Below are 12,018 nucleotides of genomic sequence, written 5' to 3'. Positions count from 1 at the left end.
CATTATCTGTTACCATTCTATAGATATTTGCATAAAAAATCTAAATTTTTTTGGAGGTACCTCCGATTCTGATGCTATATCACCGGATCAACTCGGAATTTCAGAAATGTTTATAGCCTATGTTACTTTCAGGCAATGTAGTGATATATCCTAAAAATTTGAGGAAGATCAGTTCAGCGGTTTTTGAGTCCATAAACTTCAAACAACCAAACAAACGTACAAACATTTTTCTACTTTATATATATTGATGATTTGTTACATATTTCCAATATTTTAAAATTACAATGAATTTCATCTTCAGGGATTTTTCTGTCGATTACTCTTTGAATAAAACCAGAAGAAAACGTCATAGAAACCCACAGCAATTGTATTTTGGGAAGTACATTCAATGGATGCACATTTCAAGAAATGTTAATTTTTCCTCCAACGGTAAAGGACTTTGTGACGACAAACGAAATCCAAAAGCTGATCGGAAACCGGCTCTTCTGTGTCAAAATCTCAACAAGTACCACTCGACTTTGCGGACAGGAATATACCCCGAACATGTGTGAATTGAAATTTGCATCTATAGACAGATCGAATAGCAGCTACAGAGCCAAAATCCTTAAACCCAAAAACTATGTATTAGGAGATTTTCAGAAAATTTTAGCCATTTTCGTACGTATGAACTTGCAAACAAAATATGGATTTGTATCATTCATCACAAGTGTTGCGGAGGAGGTATGGAGAAATGGACCGGGCCGATATAGTTCATGTTGGGAGTAGATCTTATTTTGGGAGTCATTCCTTTTAAAAGATATTGTGCCCACCAGTCATTTCAGTTCGCCACAGTATAATTTTCACCTTTTGACCCTTATGTCACGAAATATGGACTTGCCCACGAAAAACATAATACTGCTCTAAACATAAGGAATACCTTCAGTAAAAACGTCTAAAGATCATCAAATAGACCTTAAACGGCACTTAAACAACTATTGAAGGTTTGTGAGGAAGGTACCCCAGTATGGCCCATTTTCGAATAAAAACTAACTTTGGAAAAAATATTACTAAATCCAAAGTTTGGACCAAATCTGTTGCTCCGTTCAAGAAAACTCGCGCATACCACTTTAGCTAAAATTCTTGAAATTTGGAGGGAAAATACCAGTAGAAGTAGACCGAAAAGCACCATCTTCGACTTTTGTATATAAGGCTCGCTGAATGATTGCGATAAATAAAGTTTGGACAAACGCAGCTTCCGGTTCGAAAGTTGTCGTGTGCACTAGCCACTACACATGATTGCCTTAGGTGTTCTTTACAGCTTTCGGGAATTTTCTCTGGAAGTATAGACTTGCCTCTGAAAAACTTGTACTGTAGTAATCGTGGCCCCGAGAACACTTGTTGCAAAAAAGCAAAGCGTTTACAGAGAGTTTTTTTTTACGTACAACTAAATTATAAGCATTAAGGAAGTGAAGCCATGACCATTGAAGTCTTAAGCTTACACAGCTTATCCAGGGAGGTCTTAAACTGCACTTCGTTGAAAATTTTTGAAATACTCTGCGGAAGTTTGCCGAAAGAGTTGATCGATGTGGCCCATCTTCGAAGTGTGTTTCTTTCTTCCAAACACATTTTGGCCCTAAAGCTATTATTTCGATGATGCAAATTTTGGCTTAAGGCTGAGAGTATAAAAAATGTAGATTGGGAAAATTGTGTTTATGGATTTTTGCTAAAAGAATGTAGACAGGTATAGACCTTGGATTGGGCGACATAATTTCATTTTCAAAGAATTTAAGACTGGATTCCAGAGTTTTCCTTGTTCCTCATTAATTTATGAAAAAATCCAGGATAGGAAATCGGAATTTCTATAAGTGAAGTCCGACGATTGGACGCCAAAATTAGTCTACCGACAGATGCATGTTTTGGCGACATAACCGCGATTATGTGCTTGATAAATAGACTAACTATTGCTCAGTATTAGTTTTCGGTCTTCAGAAATTCTTTGCGATAAGTAGACATCGGATTTTTGCATATATTTGAAAATTATAATGTTAAGAGATTTGAAAATTAAATGTTATGACATTCCTAAGGTTCTCCGATTGTATTCGCTTTCTTTTGGTCTTACCGAAGTGATATCACTGAATTTCATAACATTCTCTATAGTTGTGAATTATTTGATAAATGATACGCCCAAAAATATATGGGATTATAAATATATTCATTGTTTTGACCATATATTAACTGTGACATACTGTCAAAAAGTTCTAAAAACAAGATAACATTGGCCAAGAAGTCTTACGCCATTTGAATTAAAAATGGTAATGGAAATTATTTCATAAGTAAAATAAGTCCAAAATAAGGTTTACATCTTTGCTAAATAAGACATTTTCGCTAACACGAACTTTCAAAATTTTGGTCAGTTGGGCCCCCCCCGAAATGAAATCCTGGCTACGTCCCTGAATATTAGTAAATAATGGTGTAGTTAAAGAAAATGTACTTAAAGAAAATTTGGAATTTTTGGTGGGAGATACCCAAAGGTGTTGTCCGATATCACAAGATCACAGGACTAACTTCGAGGGAATTTCAAAACAATCCTCGAACAACCCCTCAATTGCATTCCAGCCAAAATTTAGAGCTCTTGAGAGGAAGATACCGTAAGGAATTTTATGACGTAGTCCATCTTCGAAATTGATTTAAGTTTGAGAGAAATATTATTATATAATACCAAATGCCTTAAGGCGAACTGAACCAAAATAATTAATATTTAATTTTATATTTGACTACTGTCGACATCTACTTGGTACTGATTGAAAGCTTTGCTGGTCTTCTTGATTAGCATTTTACATGTCTTTAATACACCAAATAGAATCAGAGGTATTTGTCATTAAAGCAAAAACTTCAAAATATTAAAATTGTGCAGCTTAGCGCCTTTTGCAACAACTCCGATATTTTACCATAAATGCCACATTTTGTAATAATTTAAAGCTCAGATGGTTTAGCTTCATTATCAAGCTCTATCCTTGCAATGTGTCCAACAGAAGCAGAAATATCTGACATGGAAATAAAAGTCCACAAATTGGGTTATCCCAGCGTCTTTTTCGACATCACAAGCATTTCACCAATTTTGGTAATGCAATTTGGAACATTTTAAAGCTCAGAAAGTCTTCCTTGTTGAAACGCATCCAACAAAAGCTGAGATACTCGTCAGTACAATTCAAGTAAAAAAATGGGAAAGTGGGATATGCGCCAACCTATTTTGCATCATAATAAAGGTGATATTTTCCTCATCCATTGATGGACTTTCCTTTTGGAATACGACTACCAAAATCGGAGATATTCGCACAATAATAAAACTTTGAATTTTGGTCTACATAAGTTTTGGGCCCATTCCGACTCTTGAATATTATCCGACCATCACCAAACTCAATATGCTTCTTCCTCTTTGGGAGCTCTTTTGCCCACAAAATTATCGTGACGATCCTATCAAAATTGCGACATGTAGCGTAATTACAAAAAAATGAAAAATGGAATGCATTACCGACTTTTGCGATATATCCGTTGTTTGACCACCTACGCTAACCTACATTGCAACAACGTAAAGAAAATCCTATCTTCTTCCATTGGGCCTTCCCTTTGGAATGCGCATACTTGAAGCGGAGATATTCGCATATGAATAAATCGTTGAATGTTCTCCACATAAGTTTTTGCCCGTTCCGACCCCTGAATATTAGAAAAAATCTATAGGCTTCTTCCTCTATGGAACCCCCATTACTTTACTTCTAAAATCGAAGTTGTAAAGTTGTCATTAGAATTAAAATTGCAAAAATGAAAAGTTGGGTTTCATTAACGACTATTGCGATATATTCGTTGTTTGACCACCTGCGACAACCTACTTTACATGGTTAGAAAGGTGATAACTTCCATTTTCATTGCTATGTTTTTAACGTTGACTTTTTCTTCAAATAAGTTTTTTGCCTATTCGGACCTCTAAATATTATCCGACCATCACCAAAATCAATAAGCTTCTTCCCGTCCGGGACACACATCAACAACAAAAATTTAGTGACGATCAGATCAAAAGTGGACCTGTGGCATAATTAGTTTGCCTCATAGGACAAACCTCCTACAGCGGGTCGGCTATCAATTTAAGTTTCGATGTTGTTGTCGCAAAACAATTTCAGTTACCTGGTGCTGGTTTTTATGTCCAGTTTCAACAATTCTGCAACCTGAACTGTGTACACCATTAGAAGTTTGTCCAAAGATTGTACCGCTGTGCTTATGGCTACAACACTTAAGCAAGTACTGCGTCAACAACGTCATGCTGGGCTGATAAGCCGGTGAAATCCAGTCCTCAAAGCGATCTTCTGCCAGGCTTGGATATTCTTCCACTGCGTAGCGCTAATAGTTGCATACCACGCATCAGAGGGCCCGCCAACCCAACAAAGTATATCTCGAAAACTAATTAGAAATTTGTTTCAAAAAGTTGTAATCTCATTTATGACAAATGCTTTGTTTAACAGTAGGAGAAATCCGTTTCAGACTATTTGGTGTCATTCAGCCTAATCCGCCTGGAGGGCATGATAACTCTCAAACGAATTAGCCGACATTGTCCAAATTTTTGGATTTTGTCCAAACTTAGATTAAGTCATATCAGTTCAATCCTTTAGTTTCAAAATTTATTTTTTAGATTATTTCAACAACATTTTCTTTAATATATTTATTTTTTAGATTATTTAACAACATTTTCGGGTACCTCCCTCACTGCAGTTTAAGGGCTGTTCGAGGAGCCTTTGGACATTTTGACCAAAGGTACTCCTTGTGGTCTTGATTACAGCGATATTCTATTTTTCATAGCCAAGTCCGTGCTTCTTGAGATAATGGTAAAGAAACTATACGGCGACCAACTGAAATGGGTGGTTACATGGTGTTATAACTATCTAAAGGAAAGGCTCTCAAAATAAGATCGACTTCCTAAATGGATATGTCGGTCCATTTCTCCAGGTACCTTCTCCGAAAAGTGCAACCCTTTTGACCTTTAATCTAAATCAATTTTATTAACGTAAGTACTTATTCGGAAACGTCACAGTCGTTAAGATAAATACCCCAAAAGTTTCGATATTTTTGTCTGCAAGTTCATATGTCCAAAGAAGTTCATAAAATTCTGAAAAATCTCTTAATGCACATTTGATTTGATGGGGAAATTATTTTGGTTGTGTAGCCGGTATTCGATCAAAAGTCTTAATTCGCACACAGGCTGAGGGCATGTCTTTGTCGGCAAAGTCGACTGATATTTCTTTACTTGCTTTCCAGAAAATAAAAGTCACTAGTTTGCTTCCAACCGTTTACAAGTCATGACAAATTGAAAACGCTGTTAAGATCTAGTGATTATTCCGTGTGGGTAAAGACTTTGTTGATATATTTGCTTATAGTTATACATAGAGCAAAACTATGTAACTTTTGAAGCAAAAAAATATTTTTACAAGTAAAAAGCGTTAAGCCGCTTCGAAATTATTAAATCGTTTACCACGAAATATTTTGAAATAATTAGTTTTTTTCTGTTACGAAAGTGCCAATGTCCACAGTTTTACGTGGAAGAGTTGTTTGACCACTGGGAACCAAATATATTTAATAGCTAATTCGGTCAGCAAAAAACTTGAAAATACCTGAAATCGGACGGTACCGTTGTATGGGGCTATTCCAAAACACGGACCTCCATAATTTTTTTGATTACCCGGAACCCCAAATTCCAAATTATAGATCATTTGGCCGGAAAATGTAGCTAAAATGTCAAAATATCCGAAATCGGGCTGTAACGTTATACTAAAACATGCTATCGACATATGGGCCGATACAGCCCATCTTCGAACTACAAGCAAACAGACGCAATCTGCCAAAATTTGAGAGTCCTATCTCAATTTTTGTGGATGCTAGAGTGATTAACCCAGACGAGGGATGCATCGACTCAGATTTTTAACCTGATCCAGAATATATATAATTTATAATTATCATTTCAGTGCGTTACAAACGGAAAAAATCTTAATATATAAATACAATGTTTGAATTCATTTTCCAATAAATAGCAAAAACTGTGTCCAGCACAGCTCTCAATGTCACTGAATCCAAAAGACGACCAATTAGAACTGCGAGTATGATTCGGAGTCTATGAACCGAAGTCTGTATCTCCTGACTCCTTGCATAAACACTTTCCCGTATTCTTAATGTAATTTTCTGATTTTTTTAGTTGGCTTGCACGGACTCTGTTAATTCTGATTAAATAGCAATACCTTGGAGTTTTGATTACGTAAAAGAGTATTATTTTCTTATGTTATCGACACAATAGCTGAATTGGAAATATTCGATGCAAGTCCAATCTGCATTCGCGGATTCGAATTATTCATATTTTTGGAGATACCTAATTCAAAGAAGTTGTTTAGGTTGTACTCATGAATTAATAAAACCATGCAGAGTCTATTCAGATAAATATTATAAAAGTAGTTTATAGAGAGAAAAATACTGAGTTAACAAAATACCATGTCGGATCACTGTATACCAAACACCATTAAACGGTTAATAAGATGGTAATAATGGTGAAATATTGAAGATTTATTCAATTAAAAACTTTTTGAAATAAGGGACTGAAGTTAGAGTGTGATAACTGGATATGAACTTTAAAGAAGAAAATCCGAACTTTTTATAAAGTCTATGGCATTAATCACCTTTGTAACTCTATTCGACATATTCGTTAAATCCCAAAATCCATATTATAGTTGATGTTCTTAAAAATAGTTTAAGATCTTCGAAATTCTCAAAATCTTGTTATAGCGAAAACAAATGACAATTCTCTGCGGGAATTAGAACATAAAATGTATATTAAGAGCGAATGTAGTTAAAAATATGGTTAAAGATTTCAAAATACCGAAAACCGGGCGGAACTTTTTGTATGGGGAGTTTCAAAATTGTATCTTAAATTTTGTAAACTTTGTCTCTTTTGAATTTATATACTTTGTATCAATAATTCATATAAAATCAATTAACTATACCTGAAAGTAGTTTTAAATAACGCTACACAAACAGACGCACTCTGCCAAAATTTGAGAGTCGTATCTCCACATTTTGGACATTTTCTCCGAATATTAGATGAAATGCTTGTAGGTCTACTCCTTCCGGTACCTCCCCCACAAAAGTTCGAAAATATACGCTAACATGGTACGCGCGATTTCTCATAGACGTAGCAACCGATTTGGTCCAAACTTTGGATATCTAAATATTGTCGGAACTTAGTTTATGTTCGAATTTGGGCCCTATCTGTCCAATACTTATGGTACCACCCACACAAATGTTCAACATTTTTGTGGGGTTAAGGGTCTGTTCAAAGGATCCTTTGGACATTTTGAGCTTTAATCGTATGGATATGATTGTCGGTTCATACGCCCAAAAATTTTAAAACCCCCTAAATACATAAATTTTTTTTGGGAAAAAAAGTATTTCAATCCATACAGGCTGAGCGCATATCCCTGTCGGCAAAGCCGACTGATATTTTTTACTTGTTAATTTAATTTTTTATATTTTTTTATTTAATTAAAAAGTATCCAAAAATATAGGTTTCAGAAATGTACCCCTACCATCGTGGGGGAGTTTTCAAGGGAAGATTTTTTTAATTCCTGACAGATGAAACTTAATATAAATACTAAAACTTGTTTAAAATTTTACCTTTTCATCCATAAATATTTTTTGAAAAAAGTGATTTTGCTGTTCGAAAAATCGAACTCCAAGTACGAAATGGGTAATTTTTCCAAAACCATGTGCACGTAGCTTTTGTAGTTTAGGGTATAAAATAGTCGACCCTGTTTGACTATAGCCCTCTCATACTTGTTTTTTGTTTTCAATAATATAATTCTTACAAACGACTAAAGCAATTTCATAATGATGGTGTATTTATAATAATTACTATGTGCAAATAATATGACGGAGTTTTCCCAATTGTATTCAAAGTCACACTAAAAAAAATAAATATATGCATCTTTATTAGCCGCTTAAATGGTGTATATTAACATCTGTTTATGTTTATCATTAGCAAAACGGAAAACAGATTCATTTCCATCTTAAGATGGCATTCATGAAACAGCTGAAATTTATTTGGCCATAAAATTTGTAGCATAAAATAATGAAAATTCTCAGAAAGTTTGAGTCTAATTTATTTTTGCTTTACTAATTCAGATGATGTACGAGGAGTGTGTTGTTTGATCGGATGATATAAATTTATGAATGTGTGCGAATGTGAATACGATCACATGGAAATTACGATAATAATAATAATAATAATTTCCAAGAAGCAATGTAATAAATTCTCAGCTAGATATCTTAAATCGAGTGATTAGGCAGGTGCAAATATATGTATGAGAATGTGCAAATACTCGTAAACATACAATGCGCACACGTATTAATATTTATGAGAGATGCTGTTTATGTCATGAGGAAATGAATGTGTAATTTGTTATTATATCGTCAGTATTTACGCTAACGAGGGTGGGTGAAATGTGCCCCATCGAAATGGTTTTAGACCCCAAGTATGTTTGGACGAAATCCGTCTCAGACAATTTGGAGTTGATTTAGCCATTTTCGTCCGTGTGTCTGTTTGGCTGGAGCGCACGATAGCTCTCAAACGGATCAACCGATTCGGTCTAAAATTTGGCTTTAGTAATATTTTGTCTAAACTTAAGTTGGAAGATCGGTACACTCCTTCCGGTAACTCCCCCACAATGTTCGAAAATTATTGGCGCATAATAACTCTTGAAGGGAGTAACCGATTTTGTCCATACTATGCACATCGTGCAACTTCTACCAGACTTAGATAATGTTCCAATATGGGCGCAATGGGTCCATACCTTCGGGTACCACCCACTCAAAAATTTGGAAAAGTTCAATTTACGACCTTCTCTTGAATCGCTTTGATTTTTATTGGAACAACTTGTATTCACTGTCCCCTATACAACGGTACAAGTTTCATCAGTGGCAAGTCCATACTTTCTGAGAAAATCGCTTGAAAGGCGCATGTAGTGGTTGGAGAGCAAAAGAACTTTTGAACGGATCTGCCGATTCGGTCCAAAATTTTGCCTTCGTAATATTTTGTCCAAACTTAGTTTAAGTTCGGAGATAAGCCATATCTGTCCACTCCTTTTGGTACCTCCCCCACAAAAGTTCAAAAATACTCTTGGTGGGCGTGACAGATTTGGTCCATACTTTACACATTCTAATATTTCTACCAGATATAGGTTAGGTTCGAATATTGACTATATTTGTCCACTCCTTTGGGTACCACCCACACAAAAGTTCGGATAAGTTCACTTTAAGACCTACTATCGATCACTTTGATTTTTATTGAAGCAACTTGCATTCGCTGCCTCAATTACGACTATAAAAATTTGTTTCAGGGGCAAGTCCATACTTCTTGAGAAAACAGCCCGAAAGGTGTAAAAACCGCCTGTGGCACCATATATAGTTACTGAAGAGCACAATAACTCTCGAACTGATCAACCCATTTGGTCCAAAATTTGACCTTCAAAGAAGGGCAAAACTCATCCACAACTTCCAGTACTTCCCCCCTACATTTAAAAATATGTTACGATATCTCTTGAACGGGTCACTCAATTTGGTTCAACTTGTGGATCTCCTAATATTTTGTCCAAAGTCAGTTTAAGTTCGAAGATGGCTTATGTCGGTCTACTCCTTCCGGTACGTCCCTCACAAAAGTTCAAAAACACTCAGAAAAATCGTGCGCACGATCCGCCGATCTTGAAGGGAGTAACCGATTTTGTCCATACTTACTTACTTACTTACTTAGCTGGCCTTTTACAGAACATTTGTTCCATAAGCCTAACTAAGAAAAAATCTCCAATCCTCTCTGTTTGCTGCTGTATTTTCCCAATCTGGGATATGTAGCTTTGTGATATCTCGTTTCACTTGTTCGCTCCAACGAAGCTTTGGCCTTCCAGATCTGCGAGAACCTCCATGCGGCCCGTATTTATACGCCTTTTTAGCGGGTTCATCATCACTCATTCTTATAACATGGCCTAGCCATCGCAATCGTTGTATCTCGATTCGTTCAACTATATTGATGTCATTGTATAGCTCGATGTTCATACGACGCCGATATTCGCCGTCAACACAGATTGGCCCGTAGATCTTTCGAAGAATTTTTCTCTCAAACACACAAAGCACTGCCTTATATGCTTGAGCAAGTACCCATGCTTCGGAACCATACATTAGCACGGGTAGTATCAGTGTTTTGTACAGTGTTATTTTTGTTTGACGAGAGGTGGCTTTATTCCTAAACTGCTTACTCAGCCCAAAGTAGCATCTGTTAGCCAACACTATTCTTCTTCGTATTTCACAACTGATGTTATTTGTTGTGTTTATGGCGGTGCAGAGGTAGACGAAGTCCTTTACTACCTCAAAATTATAGGTACCAACATTCACAGATGGTGCGGTGTTTATGGACATATTACGCGTCGATACCATCAACTTGGTTTTTACGCCGTTTACTGCCAGACCAACTTTAGCAGATTCTCTTTCGACTTTTGCAAAGGTGTCAGTTACTTCCTTTACCGATCGACCCATGATGTCAATGTCGTCGGCATAAGCCAGTAACATGTGGCTGTTCGTGTATATCGTTCCATTTCTTTTGACCTTCGCGTCTCGTATGACCTTTTCCAGCAGGATGTTGAATAGATCACACGACAGGCCGTCTCCTTGTCTGAAACCTCTTTTGGTAGTAAACTCTTCGGAGAGGTTTATTCCTATTTTAACTGAGGATCTCGTCTCAGTTAATGTCATTCTACAAAGTCGAATATGCTTTGCAGGAATACCAAAATCAGACATGGCTTGGAACACCTTTGAACGTATAGGGCTGTCGAATGCTGCTTTATAATCGACGAAAAGATGGAAGGTGTCGATCTGCATTTCTTGGGTCTTTTCCAGGATTTGTCTCAAGGTAAATATCTGGTCAATGGTGGATTTGCCAGGTCTAAAGCCGCACTGATAGGGTCCAATAATTTCATTGACCATAGGCTTTAGTCTCTCACACAATATGCCAGATACTATCTTATATGCAATAGGGAGCAGACTTATGCCCCTATAATTTGAGCACATAGTCTTATCACCCTTCTTGTGGACTGGACATAGGATGCTCACGTTCCAATCATCGGGTACGCGTTCTTCCTGCCAGATGGTGCTAACTAGCTGATGCATACACCTTATCAGCGTGTCGCCTCCGGTTTTGAACAGCTCGGCTGGTAGGCCATCTGCTCTTGTCGCCTTATTATTCTTCAGCCGGTTTATTGCTGTCCTTACCTCATCTTGGCTGGGCGGTATACATTCAATACCATCATCTGGGATTGGATCTATGGTATCTTCGCCGTCTTCACTGCTATCGGATACCAACAGTTTGGAAAAATGTTCTTTCCATATCCTGAGCACACTATCTGTATCAGTTACCAAATTACCTTGTTGATCTCTACAGGAGGATATTCCTGTACCAAAGTTGTGTTTGCAGCATGGCGATGTCCAACTTTCGTGTTGTGTCTGTCCGTGCTTTATTTGCAACGTTTAGACGGGTACGTACCTTTGCTGCAACGAGGTAATGGTCCGAATCTATGTTTGCTCCTCGGAACGATCGTACATCCAACACGCTCGATGAATGTCTTCCATCTATCACAACGTGATCAATTTGATTTATTGTTCTTTGGTCTGGAGACAGCCAAGTGCCCTTATGAATATCGAGATGCTTAAATCTGGTACTGCTAACTACCATGTTTTTTGCCGCTGCGAAGTCTATCAGCCTCATTCCATTGTCTGATGTTTCACTATGTACACTGAATTTCCCAACTGTTTGTCCAAAGATATTCTCCTTTCCAATTTTGGCATTAAAATCGCCTAGAACAATTTTAATGTCATGGGCAGGACAACGGTCATATGTTTCTTCTAAGCTCTCGTAGAATATATCTTTGGTCTGTTCGTCCTTGTCTTCGGTTGGGGCATAAGCGCTGA

Source organism: Musca autumnalis, unplaced genomic scaffold, assembly GCF_047663935.1.
Source record: "Musca autumnalis isolate F117 unplaced genomic scaffold, ASM4766393v1 scaffold_4, whole genome shotgun sequence".
Lineage (NCBI taxonomy): Eukaryota > Metazoa > Arthropoda > Insecta > Diptera > Muscidae > Musca > Musca autumnalis.
The sequence above is the reverse complement of the archived record's forward strand: the minus strand, read 5'-3'. Positions refer to the sequence as shown.